The sequence below is a fragment of the Misgurnus anguillicaudatus genome, chromosome 24 (genome assembly GCF_027580225.2).
Source record: "Misgurnus anguillicaudatus chromosome 24, ASM2758022v2, whole genome shotgun sequence".
In the NCBI taxonomy this organism is placed as follows: Eukaryota; Metazoa; Chordata; class Actinopteri; order Cypriniformes; family Cobitidae; genus Misgurnus; species Misgurnus anguillicaudatus.
The window spans coordinates 13424263-13449225 of NC_073360.2; the positions used below are offsets into that span (position 1 = coordinate 13424263).

A 24963-nucleotide genomic window follows, 5' to 3' on the forward strand; every position below is an offset into this window, starting at 1 on the left:
ATGTCTTTCATGTGTTGACACTGTAATAGAAACAGCAAGTTTAGGCATGTCAAATAAACCTCAAGAGCAGTCGTCTCCAACATGGTTGCTTGCAGGGAGTTTGTGAGTTGCCCGCCAAAGCACATTCCATTAATAGCCTCAATTTGAATATTTATTAGTTTTTATATAAGCTTGGCTTCTTTTATGTTTGTTACAATTTTAAACAATGATAAAACATATTGACAAGTAAAAAACCAACAAGCAAAACAAAACAGTTTTAAGTAGACTATATCAAAAAAGTAGTGCTCCACATTGCGGTAACCCTTGCTTACAAAAAGGTTGAAGACCCCTGCTTTAGAGAGTATTAAATTGAAAAAAACTGTTAAGTTAAATAAGTGCTTCATGGTGCCAAAAATAAAGGTGTGTCGGGGAACCAATATTGGTTCTTTATGGCATAGTTGTAAAGAACATTTTAAGCACCATTTCTTTCATACCTTGTTATAAATTAAAGAACCCTTTATCACTACAACAAAGCTTTTTTGAAACAGAAAGGTTCATTGGATGTTGAAGCAGTGGTGGCTGGTGACTTCTTTCTTTGAGGGCGCACAATGCGAAGTTCATCACAACATGTAGCTTGTCGTGTGTGGTTCGTAATCTCTCAAAATATGCACTTTGAGAGATTGTGTGTGCATCACGTGTCCTGTCAAAATAAGTGCCTGCTGCAGACGTGTTTGATTGCGTTTGCCAGATACTCGCATAATCTCATGCGTAATCTTAGTTAACTGTTAAGGGAGTGTCTTGCGTATTATGTTGTGAACATGAGCGTCTCTTTTATCATAAACGGTTCTGACGCGTGTGCAGCAGGCACTTATTTTGACAAAACACGTGATGCACAAAGGATCTCTTGACACGCAGGACACATATTTTGGAAAAGGGAACCACACACATGATACTCTAAACACTTATTTTGAATTAGCGCACCTCGGATTAGGAGTCATGAGCCGCCACTGTGTTGAAGGTTCTTTAAATATCTGTGGTTACTTATGTATGTATTTAAAGCTGAACGGTTTTATTTATTTGATAAACGGTCCAATTGTCCAAACTTTAACGCTCCAATATATATTCTATACTCAAGACATTAGGCTTGATGTTCTTTGTTTTACAATATGCATTACGGTTTTTTATTATAACTATTTTATTACAAATATTTTTATGTTTTATTTAGTTTGTTTAATTATACTTTAATACAGTTGTCTTTTTCATTTTGCTCTCTGGGGGTAAAATATTTTTTCAGGATTTTCCTGTATGTGTATCCTGATATTTTTGTAAAAGTTCAATAAACTGATTTAAAAAAAGGTTCTTTATGGAACCATTTAGCCAAATATGGTGCTTCTAGTGCAAGAGTGTTCCTTAAAGGGATAGTTCACCCAAAAATGAAAATTCTGTCATCATTTACTCACTCTCATGTTGTTACAAACACGTATCAATTTCTTTGTTCTAATGAACCCAAAGGAAGATACTTTAATGAATGTTGATGGGCCCATTCCTTTCCATAGTAAGAAAAAAAAACTATGGAAGTGAATGGGGCTCACAAATGGTTTGATTATTACGAACATTCCTTAAAATTTCTTCTTCGTGTTCAAAGAAATTTATACAGGTTTATACAGGTGAGAAAATGATGACAGAATTTTCATTTTTGGGTGAATTTTGGTATTTTGTAAAAGTTTATTGGAAAAGAAGGTCAACAGAATTGTAAATTTTTGTAAAAAGATAATTTTGTCAGTTTGCAGCACTAGCATATGCTCAGACTGTGAGATAACACAATAATGACATGAATAAGACATAACTTTTCAAAAGTCTTTGTCAAAAAAAAAACTTATCTTCATTAATACAACCAAACATTCATGATTGGAAGAACCAAATGAAAACGTTTATGATTAATCACCAGAAAAGAAAAACCAAAACATCCATTACATTGAATATCAATGGTTTTCCCTCAATATCTCATGGTGGTTACTCTCCTGCTTGAAGATAACACTGTAGGTATATCAACAACTCACAAAATGACACTATTAATATAAATTCTATTACAGATTTTTTTTGTAACTTGCACATACACAACGGACTAAAGCTGTGTACACCTGTTCCAAACTAGTGTGAATTATATTATTGCATCTCATTCAAAACCTATTCTCTATTCAAATTTCATTTTGAAATCACTGTCGAATGAGTTCAAGGACTTTGCATAGTGAGAAAATCACTGCAAGAAGCAAACCATTGTTATGATTGATTACTTATATAAGTGTGCTCAAACATGAAGCGTCTATACCGAATGGTAATTATATCAACTCGACTGTTTCATCATAAAGGCTGCGATAATTTAATCCGACCCAGTTTGTGTGATTCATTTTTCAAGGTCTTGAAGTCAAACTCCAAACCGCAAGTAAATAATCCATTTTAAGATGCTTAGCGATTCTGCCATTCCAAAATACTCTGTTCTGAGTTCAGTCTGCAGTATGTTCTCTTGGTTTAGCTCTTTACAATTTGCAGTTTGGGACTTATTATAAAATATAAAGCAGTTGTCGGCACCAATAGCCCAGTGGTTAGTGTACTGACACATAGCACCAGTTTGCTCATGGCGACCCAAGGTTTCCCGTCTCTGAGGTCCTGCTTCCCTATCTCTTTCCTGTCTACGCTTATACTGTCTAAATAAAGGCAAAAAAAATTGTTTGGTTGATTAGTAAAGTAACATAAAATATAAAACTTCTGTTTAATGTAGCTTAAATAAATTGATTGCAACCACTTACCTTAAAAAAAAAAAATATTAAATTCAATGAAAAAAAAAATTTAGTGTAAAATGAACCAAAAGTTGGGGCTGGACTTAAGTTCGTCCATCAAGAATTTATTGGATCGTTTGAAGTTGGGTCATGTTGCTATTTGCTAAACACTGCAATCTTGTACTGGGCCCCGCCCACCTGCCATACCCAGTGACAGGAAGTAAGAAAAGAGATACGGACTACCGGCACATCCGGGAACTTGACTGTAAATTTCGTCAACGCCCCTTTTGGGGGGAAAACAAACCAGACTTCCCATTGACTTCCATACAAAATAGCGGAACAAAGCAACGTTTGTACACAGCTGGCAGGCGTATATAACTTATGAAATCACTCAGATTAAACATGTTGAGTAATTATCTGTCCACCCTGTCTGCCATAGAGCACGAAAGATACATTAACACATTTAATTTGGTCAATATAAAAACATGTCCCTTTCATTCTCCCAGCGTCAAATTTGTGTAACAACGCTATCCAGTGATTGCTGGAAATATCGCTAAGCTAGTTAGTTGTATGACTCGACGGAAAAGTGCACTCATTACTCTAAATATAAAGACATAATATAAATACAAAGTAACTTTCAAATACGAAGTAAAATCGTTTACTGTCTTCCCTGTTGACTCGATGAGGTACGAGTAAATGTCCAGGTAAGACACCTCTGGCCAATAGGGAGCGTTGTTACACAAACTTGACGCTGTGAGAATGAAAGAGACATGTTTTTATAATGACCAAATTAAGTGTGTTAATGTATATTTCACGCTCTATGGCAGGCAGGGTGGACAGATAATTACTCCACATGTTTAATCTGAGTGATTTCATAAGTTATTTACGCCTGTGTGTACGAACGTTGCTTTATTCCGCTATTTTGTATGGAAGTCAATGGGAGGTCTAGTTTGTTTTCCGCCAAAAGTGGAGGTGAACCTGTTTAGAGACATTCTATGACGTTGCGCCGGTTGTGCGTAGTGAGTTTCGAGGAGCAGAGGAGATTTGCATATTTGTTATGAGGGCACATTGATTTGTAAAAAAGCACAATATCCAAAAAGTTTGTTGATTTAAATTTTATTGTGACTTTAAAGTAGTACAGACAATATGCAAGAAACTCAAACGAAAAAGACAAACAAATTGATGCCATCTCGAATAAAAATGGATAGCTATAGACTCTAGGCCAGCAACTGGTGTATATTTAATGATAAGCAAATAAACAACCCTTACTTTAACTCTTTCCCCGCCAGCTTTTTTTTTAAAGTTGCTTGCTAGCGCCAGCATTTTTATGATTTTCACAAAAATATAATGCCTTCCAGAAAATGTCCTTCTTTAAATATAAACATAATATATCAAATGAAAGAACAGACTTTCTGCTTTCAACAAAAAAAAAAAAAAAAAAAAAACATTTCATACTACCTTCATTTGTTCTCTTTTTATCACCGCTCATATATGGATAGGTTTCTTAAAAAAAAAAAAAAATTGGCCAAAAAGCTGAGATAATTGTATTTTTGTGAAGGAATTTTGATAGATATCTGATTCAGAGCAAACATACACAGAGTTTGAACTGTTTGCCCTGAGGGAATACTTCCTATAATAGCGGAGATAAGGATTGACGGAAAAACTCATTATTGGCAAGCAAGCATTTTCTCTTAAGGCACGAGGTAACTCGTCATTGGTGGGGAAAAGATAACATTAATTGTGTATCTAAAGCAAATATTCAATTTGAAGACATGTATTAATCCCACCGACATCCTCTCTTCTACATTCAGTCTGCGTTCTTGTGGTTTCGCTCTTCATTGCATACCATTTTGATAGCAAGATTCAACATAAGGAATACGTAACCAGCGGATGCAAATCTTCTGCTCTTGAATGATTAAACTCTGCTGGGCGTTCTGCTGATATTTGCCTTAATTAGTGCTGTGGCACATGGATGCCCTCAGGAAAATAAACTTGGCCGGGTTTGATTTGCGGGCTGCTCTTTTCTGAGATAACCCTTCTCACTCTGTGAACGATATAATATCAGTCCGTTTCCAGCCGTATAGGCCGAATGACCATGAAATGGTTTACCACCCACGCTCTCCAGATGCCGTCATTGCCCTCCTCTATAGCGACAGGAGGAACGTGTGAAGAGCTACATGCTGAATAAGGTCAGGCTGGCAGATGTGGTCTTGACACATTACTGCTGGTTAACATAGACAGCTCTTTATACCCCTGCTATTCATTCGCTGCATTGCTACATAGCCCTGATGTGCAGGTTAGCTAGTTTTTAACCTTGAACCCACTGTACATATGTCAGTCAATTGGAGAATCTATTTTTCCTGTTTAAAACTTGACTCTTCTGTAGTTAGATTGTGTACTAAGACCGACAGAAAATTAAAAGTTGCGATTTTCTAGGCAGATATGACTAGGAACTATACTCTCATTCTGGGGAAATAATCAAGAACTTTGCTGCCGTAACATGGCTGCAGGAGGCACAATGATATTACGCAGCAGCCTTAGTACACAATGTAACTACAGAGTTAAGTTTTAAAGGACAAGTTCGGTATTTTAGACTTAAAGCCCTGTTTTCAGATTGTTTATGATGAAATAGAACGGTTTTGACTGAAATTTGGAGATATGATGCTTGCCCGAGAATTTTCAGCTGTTTGTTGTATCACCTCCCACCTCTACAATGGTTTTATCGTAGTTTTGTCCAACTCCATTGACTTGTATTAGATGTGCTGTGAGGTACGGTATTACTCTGCGCCGGGAACGTTGTTTGTATTCTTGCAAAGGCGGATTATCGCCACCAACTGGGCTGGAGTGTCTATTATTCAAGCTCTCAATGGAAGTATATACGGGTGTGAGGCGTTTGGAAAAATAGGTCCACAAGTTTACAACGAATGCTAAAACACCTGTTGGAAAGCATATTTTGCAGCAATTTTTGCGTGAGCATATCAGTGAACACCCCTGACCACTCTGTGAGTTTCACATCTTTGTAAACGAAAGTTTAAGGATTGTTCCAGTGCACCTATGCAGCCATTGTAGAGGTGGGGGCTGATACAACAGAACCAGAAATTTGTGGGCCAGCATCATATGTCCAAATTTCAGTCAAAACCATTCTATTTCATCATAAACAATCTGAAAACAGGGCTTTAAGTGTAAAATACAGAACTTGTCCTTTAAATAGGAAAAATATCGAAGCGCTTTGGTTATTTTTTTAGCGCAATGCTAATGGTCTAATCAGATTCAATGAATTATGCTAAGCTATGCTAAAAGTGGTAGCGCCAGACCAGCTGAATGGATTCCAAAATGGTAAAAATCAAATGTTTAACTCTAGGGGAGCTGAAAAATGAGTATATTTTCAAAAAAAGTGGAGTGTCCCTTTAAAGCAGTAATTCTCAAAGTGTGGTCCGCGGACCACTAGTGGTCTGCCAAACCTCCCCAGTGGTCCACCAAAAGATGACCTAAACTAGGCAAGTGTTTATACAATTGTCACTTATTTAAGTAGATTTTTAATTCACTTGCAAAACTGTGATATCAGTTCTTGCCATTCTGTTTTAATAACGTAAAAATGGATCGGTGCCTAAACCAAAGAGGAGTCAAAAGAAGGATCAAACGTCAACTGAAATCCACAGATATATTAGGTTTGTAATGTACTAGTTTTTGTTTCATGTGTAAAATCCCTGTAATTTCAGTGATTTTGGACATTAAGGGGAAAATTTTTTTAGCATTTTATTGTTACCATAGTTACAACCATATACTTCATATACCCACCACCTCAGTTTTAAACTAAGGGCTCATTGGAATGACATTAAGTGGGACCTAGGCTGTTATAATATGTTTAATTGCATTTTTTTTTCACATGTGCAGTTTGTTGTTCATATTAAGCTGTAACTCATTTCACATTTACTTTTTTAAATGAAATAAAATTCATATAGTAATTTCTGAACATAGCATTGCATTTGTGTTTAAAAAAGTAGTTTTTGACTTGAAACAGTTGCATATTAAACGTAAATTTAGCTTATCCTTCCTATTTTGTTGTTTTTTGGGGGCGTGTTAGAGTAAGATTCTGTTAGGTGGTCCTCAGAAAAAAATTGAAAGATAAAGTGGTCCTTGGGCTGAAAAAGTTTGAGAAACACTGCTTTAAAGTCACCTCTTGTCTTGAAAACCTCTTACATCATCATCTCTCCATGGAGGGACATAAATAGAGCAACTTTCAGGTAATGTCACATCCTCTTTATGTGCGTCTGTGGCATTCAGGTCATTTCAATCCAAAAATAAATGCTGTTATGGTCTATAGATGCGACATTTACAGTCTGCTGCTATTGAAATGCTGTCTGTTACCCAACAGGCCTCATGAGCCAGCTATGAAAAACCCTCTAGTGTATTGGTTCTTTAAAGGACCTCAAATTAAACCAGGCATGATGTGCGCTAGAGCGTGGCAGGACATGTATACTTCCTGACTGCAGCATCAAGTTTTCCCTTTAGATGACCTCTGACTATAGCTGTGACCTTGATGTACCAGGTGCAACGTCTTGGTTGTGCCGGGCAGAAAGTTTCAGATCTGTGCTGTTTATTATACTGTATCTCCTTTTAAGACTATAACAGCTAAGATATTAATATTTGTGTCTCTAAATATAAGCTATGACTAATGACTGTGGCAAAGAAACAGCTGTGAAATAATATGTAATAAAAAATATGAAAATTAGCCAACAGTTCCAGATTAATATTACACATGCCTCTTTTGCAACACGCAAATATAAAAGATAAAAACCGTTATATAAGAATATGAGCTGGGTAGGATGTTTTTTTATTAGCTTTTCCCACTATTCTAATGGCAAAGTAGAGTCTAACAGCAATTCCTTGTCTTTTTGTCCATGATATTGCAAATCGTAAACAACATTATGCGCTGAGTCAAATCTAAATTGAATCATGTGTGGAGAGCTGGTGTGCCTTACAACTTGATTATGTAAACGCACCATTTCTAGATGATTAGACGCCAAGAAAACAATGCTTGACATTGATGCGCTCTGAACCACAAAATCATCTTCGGATACCCTGAGAAATATGTAAATTATAAACAAAGCATATAAAAAAGAATAATCCTGAAGAATGTAAAGCTTTTCTCGCATTGCAACCCATTTCTGATTCAGTTTCCAAATGTGATCTTTAGAACCGACTGTTCTCATCATTTTGCGAGGAATTAATTTGTTTCGATTAATTTGTTTTCAAAGTGATGAATACTGTGCATTGTGTATGATGTTTGTGTATCACATCAACGCAACTAATTCAATCTGATTTAGTTTTTACTATTTAGACGATCAACAACAATTTCAGTTGTGCTAATCTTACAGACCAATAAAATCGATCAGGTGGATGGTGACTGCAGTGATATTCGATCCGTACCTCTATCTGAGAAGCGAAGAATGGCTGGAGATGCTCATGAAGGCTCCACCGGCGGCGTCTGAGCTGAAGATAGATGTAGGCTCGAGCTGCTACATGTGGACAGGTTGGCGTGGAGCGAAGACGGGGGGCATCGGTCCAGTAACATGAGAGTATCTGGCGTTCAGAGCCAAGACTGACAGCACTGCCGATTTTGGATCTCCATCCACCTGTGAAAGGAGAACCATTTACATGAGAAACAAAGAATGTCTGTCTCCATTCTTAGCCTGTTGGGACAAGAAGGTCATTGCCTTTTCAAAAAGAAAACAGGAGCTTGACAGCACATATGCAGTATTTTTTTAAACTCGTAAAACAAAAGATTAATCGAAAGCAACAAGAAGAAGGACATTAATAACAACCCAGAAGTGTCGTGCCGTTTCGACTTCCCACATCACTCTTGATAATAGCTGCCGTGCACAATATATTTAGCTCTATTCTGTTTGGAAACAAATCCTAGTTATTATTTTAAGCCTTTTTTAATGCCTGTAGCGATTGGGGTTATATTTCTCCCCCCGGACTAAAGCACAATTACACTTTGTTCTTTTTATTTCTTAAATCTGTGCCACAAACTAAAGCTTACACGATGCTTTTCTTTTGCGTGCACCACTTGTTTTAGGGAGGTCTTACAGTGGGACTTCTGTGGAAAATTTTGATTACATTGCAAATTTTGTTTGTCAGGCACAAGACCTCAAGGACATGTCAAGGTCAGATTTCACAGAAAAGAAATATGTTTCTGGCCCTTATGCATAAATCATACACTCTAAAAATGCTGGTTTATTTTCAGCCCAGCGTTGGGTCAAAAAGGGTTGAACTCAACCCGATGGGGTGTAATTTAAAGGTCCCATTCTTCCTGTGTTTTCCTAAAGCTTTGATTGTGTTTACAGTGCACATATAACATGTGTTCATGTTTTGTGTGTAAAAAAACACAGTATTTTTCACACAATTTACCATATATGCATTTATCTGTATAGCGCTGTTTTCACTGTCCCAAAAACGGGCTGATATTTTCTTTGTTCTTTGAAGTCCCTCCTTCAGAAATACGTACGAGTTCTGATTGTGTAGTTTATTTAGTGTGTTGTGATTCGACAGCAGCTTAGCTTTAGGAAGTAGAGGGTTGTAGTCCAAACCGGCCGTTCGCTGTAGGCTTTGAAAGGAGACTTTAGTTAAAGAAAATATATATCGCCTGGCAGTGAACTTTGAGCTTTATCATTTTGCAGGTATTATTTATGCTATTACAGCAACATTACACACTAACTAAACATGACCTTTAACCTTTTTAAACGAAAATAATGAGTTTTTTTAAACTCATTGTTGGATCAAATCATTTTCTGCGATAATTTAACGCAACAGCTGGGTTTTACCCTTTTTGACCCAGAGGAATAGTGTAGTGTCCCTAAAAGTAGGCATCATTTTTTTGTGACATATACTGTACTGTAAAAATACTGTAACAAACTTTTGAGAATCATTAAATACAAACACATTTTTTTGCAGGTTTTTGCCATTACTATTATTCTTGGACTGCCGCATACTGGATGTTTTTCCCTTTTCACACCATTCTTTGTAAACCCTAGAAATGGTTGTGCGTGAAAATCCCAGTAACTGAGCAGATTGTGAAATACTCAGACAGGCTCGTCTGGCAGCAACAACCATGCCACGCTCAAAATTGCTTAAATCACCTTTCTTTCCCATTCTGACATTCAGTTTGGAGTTCAGGAGATTGTCTTGACCAGGACCACACCCCTAAATGCATTGAAGCAACTGTCATGTGATTGGTTGATTAAATAATTGCATTAATGAGAAATTGAACAGGTGTTCCTAATAATCCTTTAGGTGAGTGTATGTTATTAAAATACATATTCTTAAAAAAATGTAATATTAAACTGTACTGTCAAAATGATTTGCAGCATCCGCGTTACTGAGTGTTTTTAGTTTTAAGCGGTTGCTATCTGGGAATAACAAACCTGCAAATGTCGCGACCTGCCAATCAGAATCAAGCATTCCAACACTGTTCTTGGACAAAATATACATGATAAACAACAACAAAAAATACAAATCAGGTCCACCCTAGGCTCAGGTTGTACAGTAGGATTGTCGGCTTAACGGGTTAAACTTTTCAGTTATCACAAAAATAATGTCACAATAAAAGTCCTAATGATTTCAATGCAAAATATATATCTTTATTTATTTATTTTATCTTGAATATTATCTGGACATGTGTTTTTGTGTGTATGTAAACTTCACCCAGCATGTGTACAGTATGCATGTGCATGGTAAACAAGTCCAAATCGTTTCAAAATTGAGAGTTGTTTTAAAACACTGTCTGGTTTGTGAGCAGAAATAAATAAAAAAGCCATTTTCTATTGTGTCTTATGGATTTTCTTTTTACACACGTTTGATTCATTTAAGCCTCTCTTTTTCCCTTAACTCTCATGATCTTTCCACTCTTTAAACCTCATTAGAAGTTCTTAATTAGACAGTTATGTCCCTTACTGGGACGAAAGCCAAGCCCACAAAATCCTCTTATTCAGATATCATGTGATTGTGCGCATAAGCAGTCATCTGCACATACAGTATTGTTCCTGCAAAACTACTTCTATTGTGCTGTGTCATAGCCGTTGGGAAAATCTGCAGTCATGTTGTATTCATACAAGCAAAAACATGTTCATCATTGATCTTATCTCCAAAAGTAATGTCTCCAGGAGTAAGACTACATGCTGACTCTAAAGCTGCTGTATCCTCTCAACATACCAGCTTTAGATGACAAAGCTCTCTCTCTCTCTCTCTCTCTCTCTCTCTCTCACTCCTTTTCTCACACTCCTTCCCCTCCGTAGTATGATACAGGGCTCAGATTAGTGTCTATGTACATGGCTGCTCTTCCCCAGTGCGTCGTCAGAATGAGCCCAGCTGCCTGGGGAGAACAGACGATGCTTTGTCAAACCTCTGACTCACTTTTGGCCTGGTTTAAGTGACTCTGTGTTATCCGCCAGTTTTGTCGAGGCTCAGCATCCAAAGATGTGAGTCTAATATTCCAGTGAGGTGTCACAGCGCTGTTTGATCGTTCCATTACTCACGCAGCACTTATCTGTTTATTAACTGCTGTACTCGGCTGTTTTGGAGACGAGGAACATTTTTTCCTGTTAGTTTCTCTTTACATTCGAGCGGACGCTGTTTGAAAAGTTACTTTTGGGTTTACAGTAACACTGGTGTCATTTTGATGGTTCCCCATGTTGACTATTCATGAATATCAGTCATGTGACCTTTTCCGTCATTTCAGTTGCCTGCCGCCATCTTGAGTACCTACCGAGTACCAGTAGGCTAATGACAAGCATTGGCTAGCTTGCTACGATTTACGGATTTCTTATCTTTTACTGTCTATGATTTTTACGGATACGGAAAATGGCTACGAAAGACAACATTTCGCACCTCAACTGTGATGAAAAGAAACGCTACTTTAAAAAAATATCTTGGTTAGGGTGTGATGCCTACTCGTTCCCTGATGCGTTCTTCCAGCCCCTATCCACTGCTACCGAACTACCACTATTTTTACAACACTAAGAAGGCTTGACACAACATGAAACTTTGCTCAAACTCGAGCATTGAGAACATTGTTTGTGTACACAGAGTTTACTAAAAAGAAAGGTTTTGAACAACTGACTTTGTCTGTTAAGGTGTCCGCTCGCCATCTTTGCCAGACATAAAGAATCGATTTCGGAATGCGAATGAATGAATGAATCTCATATGAGGCTGCTTTTTCAACTAGAAGGTCAATATTGTTTTTCACTTGCGACAAAACAACGAATTATCCGTGCATTTATATAGAACTATGCTTTAGGAGCTATCCATCTTTACTCTCCTACCTCCTTACGCCACATTCGGAGATCAATAAATCTTGACTGGCAAGATGGTGGCGAGCGGACGCCAAAACAACCAAAGTCAGTTGTTCAAAACCTTTATTTTATTATAATCTGTGTACACAAACAATGTTCTCAATGCTCGAGTTCACATGTAGAGACAGAGGTGATACTTCAAGCAAAGTATCATGTCAAGCCTTCTTGTTGTTGTAAAATAGCGATTTTGATGCTCACAACATATTGAAGGCATAGCTTCTTTTGCAACCACTTCAGGTACTCAAAATGGCAGAAGACAAGTGAGTGACGTCAGCTGATATACATGAATAAGGAACATTAGTAACCATAGGATGACCATGTCTTCATGATTGACTCATTATATTACATTCTTGTTATACGAATATTTTGGCCTTGACAAATGAAGGAAATTATACATGGTCAGAGAGAGGAGTACAGGTAAAGGATCAACTTGGGTCACCCACACCACTATTGTGCAATATGTCTACAGACAGCCCACTTGGCTATTGGCTACTGTGGTAATATTTTCTATGGATAGGGAAGTGTTTATGGTAAGGGATAATGTATAGGCAACAGGTTGTTAACTCAGAAATAAGCCCCAACAGTGTGATCAGTACCCAAGGCGAGCCATGAATCACACTTAAAGGTAGGGTGACCAGACGTCCCGAAAAATGCGGGACAGTCCCGAAATCTAAGCTGCTGTCCCGAATCCCAAATTTTGCTCTAATTGTCCCGAAAATTATACTGAAGCAAAATCTTAATCCAGAATCCTGCTCTAATTTCCCCAAAAATTATACTTATGCAAAATCTTGAGTAGTTATTGTCTGATAAAACATGCGCGAGGAGTTTGAGTCATCCTGCAGCCAGCCCCCGCCGGCTTCTCATTGGCTGCAGCATCTTTGTTTTTTTATATAAACTGTAGGCGCGCATTAAGATATGCACTGATAAGGCACGGGAGTGCTGGCCCCAGTTAAACCCTCCGCTGGTGTTGAGCCTCCACAACCTCGGTAGGCTATAGCTCAAGTGTGAATTAAAAGTATAAATTTATCTAATTCGTCTATATGCACAAGGACAATATGAGCTTTTTGTCCTTTTTTTTGTTTTATAGAGTAGATTAAGAGAATGAAAGTTACAGCAGTCAGTCGCGTGAAGGAGTCAGATTGGTCGAGGGCGAGGCACTGTGTTAAAAAAAAACTACTTCTATAAGTATTATATAAATGTATATGCATATGTACTTATATTACTAAAAATATGATTGGTTCAGTAACTTCAGTTTGAAATTCATTGTCTTTTATAAGTAGGCTACATTAAATAAAGAAAACTATTGGATGATCTAACTATTATTGTATGAAGTATAATACTTCTATAGCCTACGTATTATATACATTTATTTATATGCATATGTACTTATTAATATGACTGGTTAAGTTTGAAATGCATTATCTTTTATTATTAAATAAAATAAATAAATAAAACTATTATTGGATGATCCGCAAACCAACCGTGGTTTACAAATGCCCAGAGCCGTTTATTGGGCGCTACTAATGTCTATCAAATGCTTCTGTACGTAGCTCATAGCCAATCATTTCAATTATACCAGATGACATACGTAGAGCGGCATCAAATCAAACGTAAAGAACTTTTATCGGTTCGTGTGCACGTAGCTGAAATATATTGTATATTGTATATTGATATTGAAAAGCAACACATTTGGCACTGTGACAACCACAGTATGGGATAATGACAATATGATATTTATAAACCACTTACCATTTATAAGTTAAATGGACTTCGTCGACAATGACGATTCCTAGCATGTTGGTCCTATAAAACTCAGTGGTTGTCATGTCTTGCCATATCTTAACATCCTTCTTGAATATGAAATTGTTTACGCCAAAAGTTGCTCTTTTTTTAAATAAAAATCTCAGTTTAGTGTCTCTGTTCAGCCCACTTAGCAATGCTTATTCTAACTCTTCCAAACTTACGCCCAACCGACGTGCATTCTAGAAATCGCACGGAATCCCTCAGTAGGGACGTGGGCTCGGTTTGTGATGCCAGGCTGCTTTGATTTAAGCAGAATGCTTTATGGTCTGCATCCAGGCACACTGCATTTACATTTCTCCCTTTATGAAATGTGAGAAAATCTATAATTGAGAGGATTCGTCCTCCAACGACAGAAAATAGCGGTAATTGGCGAGTAAACATGGCACTCAAGTCTCTCCAAGGAAATAATGGTGGGAGAGCACCAAGCCGAGAGTGCATTAAGCCGAGATAATGATCCCTGTTTGACTTAGATATTTAGGGTTTGTCAGCGCCCACCCACACTTTAAGCCTCATCTGAATTGGTCCACTATGACTTGGGAAGTTCTGTCTTCTTTAAGAGACTTGTGGAGACATGGTCCTCCCTCCAAACTAGTCCATTAGATGCTGGGTCAATACAGCGGTAGGTGGGGAAGAGAGTGTGTGTAAGTGTGCGTGTAGTTGTGTCATCTGCTGTTATTGTGTGTGTTTGCACACATGCATGCTCTGAACTCTGCACACTACTTTTGAAAGCAATCACAATGGCTGTAGGTAGCAATTACTTTTGTACATATACAAGTTTTATACATGATAATGCATGACAGACAGAAAACTAGCTTTCTTTGTCAAATCCACCTGGAAAATTGTACCGATACAGCACTTTTTTACCATCAGGCCAAAATGTTCTGCGAATGGTAAGAAATGGTCACAGACCTAGTCCTGCCTTCAAAGTCGAAGCCTTCGAATTAGGATGCGCCCTAAAAACACTTCTTCACTATACATGCAGTTTTCTTTCAGTTGGCAAATTGCAATAAAAACTGCAACTGGAGAAATGGTTCGTTTGAAGGGGCGGGCAGCATTGAAGACCTGGTAGTAAACGCTCACTTCTACGATTGGATAGTTTCATTTCCCGTCATTACATGTGGGGAAATGTTTTAAAAACATTATGTTTGAGCCACAAAAGATTCTGGGTGCTAAAGGTGATACAGATAAATGACAATACGTATCGTAAAGTAGAAACAAAACTTTGCCGTGACTAAATTACCGTATACACAATAAGCGCGCATCAGAAACTAAACTGCGGCTAATTTCTATTGTGCTTGTGAGGTTGCTCTTACATACACGTAACGTTACAAACAGTAATATCATAAAAAGCTTTCTTGAGTGTTGGACCTTTCAAACGCAACTTGCCTAAATTACTGTATGCAACACAGTAAGCGGGCATCAGAGTGTTGCTTTATTTATCCTTTAAAATTTTTAGTAAATTAAAGCAACACTATGTAGTTTTTTTTACCTTTAAATAATGTCTCTAAAATTATTTCAGTGATAGAACAACTTTTAACTGGACAAATTGTACAGTTGCTGCAACCTGAGCAACCTCCTAGCTGCTACAAGCACACTCTGAAAGTGGTGGTGGAGGGTAGGAAACACAGCCCTGCCCCTCCCCCTGCCTACAGAAGAGTGTCTGATACCAGGCACTGTTGCGTTTTTTAACCACACGGCGGAGCTGTAAGTCATTTTTACATGGAAACTACAAAGTGTTGCTTTAAAACAGTCAAACATACATATTTAAACACATTATGTTACAATCAGGACATATCAAGCAATCTCTAACAAAGCAATAGTGAAACGTAGTAACTTACTAAAATGTTTTACTCACATAATATTGCTGTGCTATTCCTGTCAGATCCAATATTAATGGTGCTTTTAATCACAGTCACAGATCACCACGTCAAAATAAAAGTCTCTCCTTAAAAAATTATTTAAAAGTCATTTTGGTTACATTTGGCAATCTTTAAAGACATGTTTACTGATTGTTGAGACACTGCAGAAGGAGGTGTTTAAATTCCAATCTGACGTCACATTTCGGCACATTCCTGAACCGACCGTTTTCTTGCTTTGGTGCCAAAAACTTATATTTCAGTAACAAGGACGTTTTAAAATCTGAAGCTTGCAGGATGTTTATTTAAGTATGATGACCTCTTATATAACAAAATATCAAGTTAAAATTGATGTTTTTGATTCACTGCCCCTTTAATATTATATTCAATATATTAAAACAAATATAAGTGTAAGAGGGGCATACAGGCAGTAACTGAAATGACATAATATATAAGTTGTATCAACACATCCCTTGTCAAGATAAATGATAGTAAGTTGACATGACTTGTAAATCTGTTGAGTTGATTCAACAAAAAAATTTAAGGCAGCAAATAATTTTTTACAGTTTAGTATTCTCGGCATAGTTTAGGATAATGTTCTTAACACAAAAGTTCTGCCTTAACTTACAGCAGCACTTTCAAATAGGCCACGATAAAAGCACTCATAATGCTCAACTCAGCATTTGAAAAGTCCATTGTTATTGCTATACTCTTTCTCATTTATTTGGGTTCCAGGCAGCAGGCGGGCTGTGGTTGATAAGAGGCATGTAATACGCATAACGTTGGTCAGATAAGATAGCTTGGTTCTTATCGGAGAGGTTTTAATGGGATATAAGTGGATAGAAGAAAAAAGGCTTACATAAGAGAACATTTTACCTACATTTCAATAGAGCTATTAAGGTACTGTATGACATCAGGTTGTCTGAAGAATTCTTAATGGGTTTTAAGAATAGTGGTGTTATATTTACATTATGAGACAAATATGGTGTGTGGTTAATTAGCCTATATGAAGAGCTCAGATGCAAAACCATATAAGTGCATCTGACATGTTTTCTTATAACCAAGCATTTTATAAGATTCTTATCTGACTTTTCCATGTTTACGTGCTATAAATGGGTCCCCAGTTCTTCTATCAACCTAGAAAATGTAAAAAATGACAACCCAGTAACTTAGTTTTGCAAACCATTCTCTGCAAGCATGTGGAAAAAATGGGTCATTCAGGCTCCTTAATCTGTACTCTGGGGACTTATTTTACATCTAAACAGTCTCATAAAATGTCTCCTCTAATAGATTGTGCTAACAAACCGGTAGTTCTGAATGGCCTAAAGACAGGATTAAGCAGACTTGAAGGTATTGATAAACATATAATTGTGTCGAGAGCATTCGGTTAATATCTCATTTTTGACAGATGTGGCGTTTAGGGGCTTTTGCATCTGATCTCCTCAATCATGTAAATTCTGTTACAGAATAAGTACACACAGTCATTTCTCAAATGTTTATGTATAAGTACACTTTTAACAAATGGTACAAGAAGGTACAAAAGTGGTCAGTGGGTACACATTAGTACATACTGGTAGCTCAAAGGTACATATCTGGACCAAAATATTACATATTAGGACCGTTTTAAAGATAACATCCCAAATGACAACTTTTGCACCTTTTTTCTGACAGTGTAGATGTAGTCATACTATTCGTGAAGCCCATGAACTCAAATACTTGTGGTGGTTGTAGGTTTCTGTAGGTTGATAGCAAATGATGTAAAAAAAAAAAATTTAGCTCTTTAAAATCCATGTTTGAGGCAGGACTGTGTGTAATTGATTTTGAACAACCAAACATATTTACCATAGACCTAATTTTACCACTAACAAACAAAGATTGTGGGTTTGATTTCCAGAAAACACAAATACTGATTAAAATTAGGGGTGCACCAATATACCGATGATGTTTGCTATGCTTCTCAATGAATTACGGTGCATGCCGCTACATCCAAAAGCCAGAGGGCGCTCTCGTGTAGAAACTCAATATGCGCGGCAGACGAAGAACCATACACACGCAGCTATAACCATAGATATATATAAAGGCTAGATGTGTTACGGCGGAGTCTCTAACATCATCACCTGGCGGCCATCTTACCACAGGCAGCTCGCTCACTCATAGCATTGAGTTTTAATGGTGGAGGTCCTTTTAAATGACCATAACTTGCAAAAAAATTTACTAATTTTCAAACGGTTTGGTTTCTTACAAACGTTATTAACGTAGCTATAATTCTGGATGCTTTAATCATGTTTTCATGATTTTTTTTTTGTATAAGTATGCAGTGTCATAGGTACATTTCTGACATTTATAACAAACCAAATCGTTTGAAAATCGGTAGAAAATTAAGCAAATTATGGTCATTTAAAATTACCTGCACCATTAAAACTGAATGCTACGAGTAAGCGAGCCGCCTGTGGTAAGATGGCCGCCAAATGCGGACGTTTCACTGAATTGGCCAGCAGCGCAGGCGAGACACCTAGCCTTTGTTATACATATCTATGGCTATGTAGCTCCAGGAAATGGCTTAATAATATTATTATTGTTCTTCAAACCTTTTCAGGTATTTTCATGATAATAAAGAAAATGTTTAATATTTATGTTTGACAAGTGTTGCTTTTTCAAATGCATGTTTTAAACGACTCAAACTAACAGTGATTTCAGATCGATAAGGACTTACTGATCAAAAGCTGTAGTACGTGAAATCGCTGTGAATAATATCGGCTATGCGATTTAGAATAGTTATCGCCCATGATTATTAGTGTATATCGGCATTTAACCGTGCACCCCTAATTAAAATAAAATAAAAAACATTGCAAGTCGCTTTGTATGAAAGCTTTTTGTTAAGTCTATTCTAGGTTTTAGAGCTATAAACTGCAGCTCGGTATTATAAACATATTAAGCATTTACTTTGTAAAGACTGCGAATGTCTTCAAATTCATTGTAGAGAGACTTCTTAGTATCTGTAAGGTTTTGTGTTTTCTTCTTTTTCTAAACCTCAGAGGAGAGCGTTTCTTCTTGTAATTGAGCAGCTGCTTTCCTCCACTATCCGAGCCCAAGCTCCCTCCTCGCGCAGCTAATCATTTACTCTATATTTAGCTGGAGTTGTGACTGCCTGCCCATGTCTTTGAGTTTAGCCTTATCCCTTGGCACACAGTAATTGTAAAACGTGTTTCGTAAAAACAGTTCCACTGTAGGAAAAATAAACAAGTCCTTATGTAGCGTGGGGAATAAGGCTAAAGGCAGCAAGCCAGCAGGTGGTCACGTTTCATAATACCAGGGGAGAACCGGAGCGAAATCACCTCACAGTCGACTGCGATGGGCTTACGGATGACTCAGCGAATGTTTGTGTAGAAATGCTTAAATGCTGGTGGCATTCGTTTTTCTATTTTCTATCTCCCGTTTTACTAAGCACATACTGCTAAAGGCTTGCTTCCTCTACACCTCTCTATTCCCCTGAAATCCATTTTTCCTGTTATGCTATGTAAAGTTAACTAAAAATGTTTTCAAAACAAACACAAATGCCACTTCGGGACTCAACGTTAGATTTATTTTTTGTTTGTAAATAAAAATGTTTTATTCATATACCCAGGCAGCAGACGGATCCAGTGTGGATCTGGCCCGGAGTCATACTTCATGTTCTTTCAGTCATCCTTTCATTGATTTTTTACTATTTCAAATACTATTATTGAATCTTACTATTTTAAGTCATTGTTAATGTATAAATCTATACTATTTAAAAGTAGACACATACTGTATATGTGGAACATTACGAAAATAGGAATAATAGACTAATGCTACAGTCAGGATAGGCTTTCAGTGTGCAAAATTTCTATTGGATATGATACCACGCGCCTACAGTAAGTGTTGTTTATGTATTCACACCATGAATTTTAAATTATTATTGCTTTTGTTTTCATTGTACAAAACAGGATTGTGTAACACTGTTATTTTCAGTGTCTCTTCCACCTAAAGAGACATATCAATCATCTATTGGTCACACATCTTTATGTGATATGAATTTGAAGGTCATAGTTCACCAAACTCCAACTTTGGAATTCACAGAAATAGGAATAGTTTTTAGCATCAGCTTGCACAAATTTTATGAACCATATTGCAAGATCCATGTGTATGCATGCATAATTTATCATTCTGTGTAGTTTATTCTGTATAAATGCACTTTATAATAACAGGGAAAAGCGTCAATGTTTGTAACTGTACTGTAAAGACAGGCTGCGAGTCGTCATGCTAATGGAGGCTTGGAGAGAGACTGTTAAATGAACCCCCCCTCCATCAAGCCCCTCATCATTGCTGTGAGGAGACCACAGCACACTCCTAATGGTCTCTCCTATTAGAAGCCATCATTCACAAATCCCTTTATCACATACCACCGCAGAACAGCACAGTTGTACGAAGATCCGGCACGAGAGCTTAAAAGTGCAGGGATCAACGTGTAAATGCTAATGAGACAGCGTGTGGCCACGCAAAGACGTTTCTCTGATAATGGCTAAATAGTCACCCGAGAAGTATATAATGGTGTGATACCGCAGTGAAGGGGTTGCAAAATCCACAAAATTATACTTTTCATGCTGTAACAAGCTCAGATCTTCACTGTTGGTTGAATTCTGGCTTTTTTAGTAAAATAATGAAGAGGAAACATAACTTTACATTAGACATGAAACTCAAATAAGTTTTGTTGAGTCCGACAGCACACCCATCGACTGTCTGATTATCGCACATACTAAGAACAATAGGCACTTTCTGAAAACCGAAAGATCTGATCTGATCGACTACCTTTGCACAAGAAATGAATTATAGTTTAGGCTCTGACAGCACATATAATTTTTTATGTTGTGGTAACAGAAAAAGCTTTTTACGGTAGACGTAAAAACGGTAGAGTTTTTTAAGGCATTGAATTGCATTGCAAAAACACTACTTAACTCTTCAACATCACCTATTATAAGCATAAGTGCTCTGCTTCCATAATCGAAGCTGTGCTTCTAGTCAAGATTGAGAGTGGACGCAGTGAAAAAGCCTGAGAAACTAGCAAAAAACAGACAGAATGAATGACAGCCGCAGGAATTAAGATCATACTCAAACCTTTGCCGTACATGTACAGGTGGACAGCCATCCTTGTCAGGCTGTCAAAAATGGCTGTGGAAACATACAAAAAAGTAGTACAGAGGTCCAGCACTATACACTGTAGTTATACAGTGAATAATGTAAATCATTTTTGCCATAGTTTTGCATTGTAAAATAAAGTGCAGTGTTGAGTGAACATACTTATAACCCCCCAAAAATAAAGCTAGAGCCAGGTGGAAGCTATAGTCAATAATCCATTTGTATGTATACTGTATGTGTTTTTTATCAAGTGTTTATGTAATGTAAGCAGGACAACATAAAGTAAGCAAGTCTTTATTGCTAAATAAGGAAGTCAGTTGTGGTTTATTTTGTGCCAGACCGCCTGGCTGTACATTATCTTCATTTAGATCTTACCACATTAAGCACGTTTTTAAAACGACGACCCATTTAACACAGTGTAGATTTCAAAAAGGCCTCTAAACATTTCCAACAACCTCCTAACGTCTCATTTTATATAACATGTCTGAAAGATGAAACCAGCTGATGTTAGAGGGAAAAGCATCCAGGATACCACAGAAGCAGAGAAGAGACACAGACATTATGGACTGTGATGGCAAAGGGTTTTTCTTTTGTCACTCAAAGGATATGAGATATTAAGGGTCACCGCACAGAGACCCTCAAGACAGAAGAGGAGAAAATATATCCCACATAGACCTTTCATCATTCTCTTCACACAGCGATGTGTGGGAAAAAATATTGTTTAAAAATTTAACCAACTAATCTGTCAGCTATTGCGATTCACGAAGCATGCATTTTATCTCTTATCGAGATATCATATATTAAAACTGCTTACAACCTATATGTATTTATTTATAAATCCGCAGTATGATCTCACAGAAAGTCATGTTATGCATGCAAAATTTGATTAATTTATTTGTGTCCATGGCACGAAATGCAGCTTTTTGTCTTTTTCGTGACATTTAATGCATTGTTTTCTCATCTTTTCCCTTATTTTAAATCATTGTCGTTTGGGGTTTCGGATGCACTTTTATGTAGTGGTTTCTACATATTTTTCTTCCACTTTTTAAACTATTCTCGTCTGGAGTTGGGGTTAGAGTTGGGATTTGGATGTGTACAATGTAACAGAAAGTGATACTAACCCCAACCCCAAGTGACAATGGTAAGAACATAGGAAAAAAAAACATAGAGAAAACAATACATAAAATGAAACAAAAAAGAAAGTTGTGCAACGGACACAAAAACTATTTATAAAAAATATAATATATTTATAGAGTGTCACGAAAAAGACCTTTGTGCTCAAGGCACGAAAAAAAGCTGAATTTTGTGCAATGGACACAAATAAATTAATAAAATTTAGTGTGACTTTCCATGAGATCAGAGTGTAAGTCTTTATTTTTCCATCCAGTCTGTAACCACATGCAAATGAAACAGCATTTAACTTTTTTTTTACGTCCAACTGTTACCTAAAAGGTTTATTTATGATAAATTATTTATGAACGTTTAAGGTCATGTAAATGTGTAAGATTTAAAAAATAAAATAATAAAAAGTTATCTTTATTGGGGAAAGATCATAAATGGCTAAAGCTAGATCAGAACAGATAGATTTTTGCCCATTACCCAGATTTCACGTTATATGTAAATGCCATATCCGGCCTTTTCGCAGTTTTGTTCGTGTGCATGTTTTCGTGTGTAAATAATAAATGTCACAAACAGAAGTAAAAGTAAGTCTACATTTATGCCGTTAACAGAGAAACTGTGAAATTAAAATCTTGTGTTGCATTTACAGGTTCTACAGACATTAAAAGAGTTATAACAGCATAGCTTTTCACGGATTTTCTGCAGGCTTTTTGAATGACTAAGCGGACTATAGTGATGTCATTGCCTAAGAAACCTGACAAATCTCTTAATCCTCTGTAAATATTTTTGAAACAACCCAGCAAGCAATAACCAAGACGCTGACTATAGACCCAATACAGTCCGGTTATGAGTAACCCACTTCTGCCCTAAATAATCTTGAATTTGGTCACATGCCATTTTTGCCAAAATAACTAGCATGATGTACAATATTCCACCATGTAACCAAAGTCAACAGCTGTTCAAGGTGTTTGCTCTTTTGCATGTTCTTTAACATGTTTACATATACATTGTCTATTCATGGGCTATGGTGCTGCGTTTACACCAAACACGAATAGAGCGTTTGACACAAATGATTTCAATGTTAAGTTAATGTAAAGACGCGTTTACGCGAGTCTGGAGGTCTCACGGCATGAATGAGGTGTTTAGCGCAGTAGAATTAGCGTCTGATGCAACCTAATCTCAAATTTTTGCTCGTTTTTTCGTGGCATTCTCACGGGTCTCCCCATTTTCAGTGGCCCTGCCATGGACTTTCTTTTCCGTGGCCTTCTCATGGATCGTTACTCAAAAGTTTTGTCCTATTTTCTTACCATTGTTGCTTGGGTTTAGAGTTAGATTCACATAAAATGACATCCCCACCCAAACCCAACTCTAACCCTAACGCCAGGCGACAATTATTTAAAGTTTAGAAAATATAAAAGAATACATCAGAAAAAAATAGTATAAACCAATAGATAAAGTGACATACTAACACAAACACCAAATCTAACCCTAAACCGAAGCGACAATGGTTTGAAAATAGGAAAAAGCAGTTGAGTAACCAATCTGTGAGAATGCCACGGAAAAATGCAGAGATCCGTGAGAATGCCACGGAAAAATTAGCAAAAAATTCAGTGACTATCCCACGGAACTTTGTGAGATCATGTTGTCTGACACCCAAAAAATTAGAACTTTGACATCAATTTGTGCCGCCATAACAAATCAGGAGCCTGCTTGCTGCTGTGGCGGCAGGCCTGCCCGGAGTCACTCATGCAACATGAAGGAACGGCTGATATTTCGCGTTTACGCTTTTTAACTGCTCTGTTTTGCTCTAGAAGCGTGATTGCATCCAAAATGTTCACGCGGAAAAATAGTCGCGATAGATGCAAATTTTACATTCTATTTGCATTTGGTGTAAATCCAACATATACTTTCACTGACAACCCAAATTTTTTAGTTTTCGTCAAAATTGCTTGCTGGGAATCATATAACTTCAGATTGTATTTTATATACATATTTATGACATTATTATAAAAAAAAAAATGGTGCTTCAAACTTTTGTGGTGAACAGATATAACCACATGGATTTGGAATGACTTGATGGTTACTTAAAAAAGAGACATTAAACTGTTAGCGTTTGGGTGAAACCCTAACCCCTTGCATTTTAACATACACGGATCAGCCATAACAATATGACCACTGACAGGTGAAGTGAATAACACTGATAATCTCGTTATCATGGCACCTGTCAGTGGGTGGGTTAGTTAAATAGCAAGTGAAGATTTTGTCCTCAAAGTTGGAAAAATGGGCAAGCTTAAGGATCTAAGAGACTTTGACAAGGGTCACATTGTGATGGCTAGACGACTGGGTCAGAGCATTTCCAAAACTGCAGCTCTTGTGGGTGTACCCGGTCTGCAGTGGTCAGTACCTATCAAAAGTCGTCCAAGAAAGAAAAAGCAGTGAACCGGCAACACGGTCATGGGCAGAATAAGGCATTGCTGCAGACCATATGCTCCCTTTTCATGGAAACAGTATTCCCTGATGGCCTTGGCCTCTTTCAGCAGGATAATGCGCCCTGCCACAAAGCAAAAATGGTTCAGGAATGGTTTGAGAAACACAACGACGAGTTCAAGATGTTGACTTGGCCTCAAAATTCCCCAGATCTCAATCCAATCATCTGTGGGATGTGCTGGACAAACAAGTCCAATCCATGGAGGCCCCACCTCGCAACTTACAGGACTTAAAGGATCTGCTGCTAACATCTAGGTGCCACAGCACACCTTCAGAGGTCTAGTGGACTCTCAAAAAAAAAGGTACATAAACGTACAAAAGTTGTCACTGGGGTGGTACCTTTTTAAAAAGTACACTTTTGTACCTAAAAGGTGCATATTGGTACCTAAAATATACACATTGGTACTTTAGAAGTACATATTTGTTACTCAAATG

General features: G+C 37.2%; 1 protein-coding gene across 1 annotated transcript in view; it reads right to left on the minus strand.

Annotated features, from left to right (window-relative positions):
- The window catches only part of LOC129437737 (leucine-rich repeat and fibronectin type III domain-containing protein 1-like protein), a 150745-nt gene that overhangs the window by 81065 nt on the left and 44717 nt on the right, over window positions 1-24963 (minus strand). The window contains exon 2 of the mRNA XM_055196032.2: window positions 8187-8392. The gene's annotated coding sequence lies outside the window, so the exon portion shown is untranslated. The remainder of the gene's footprint in view (window positions 1-8186; window positions 8393-24963) is intronic.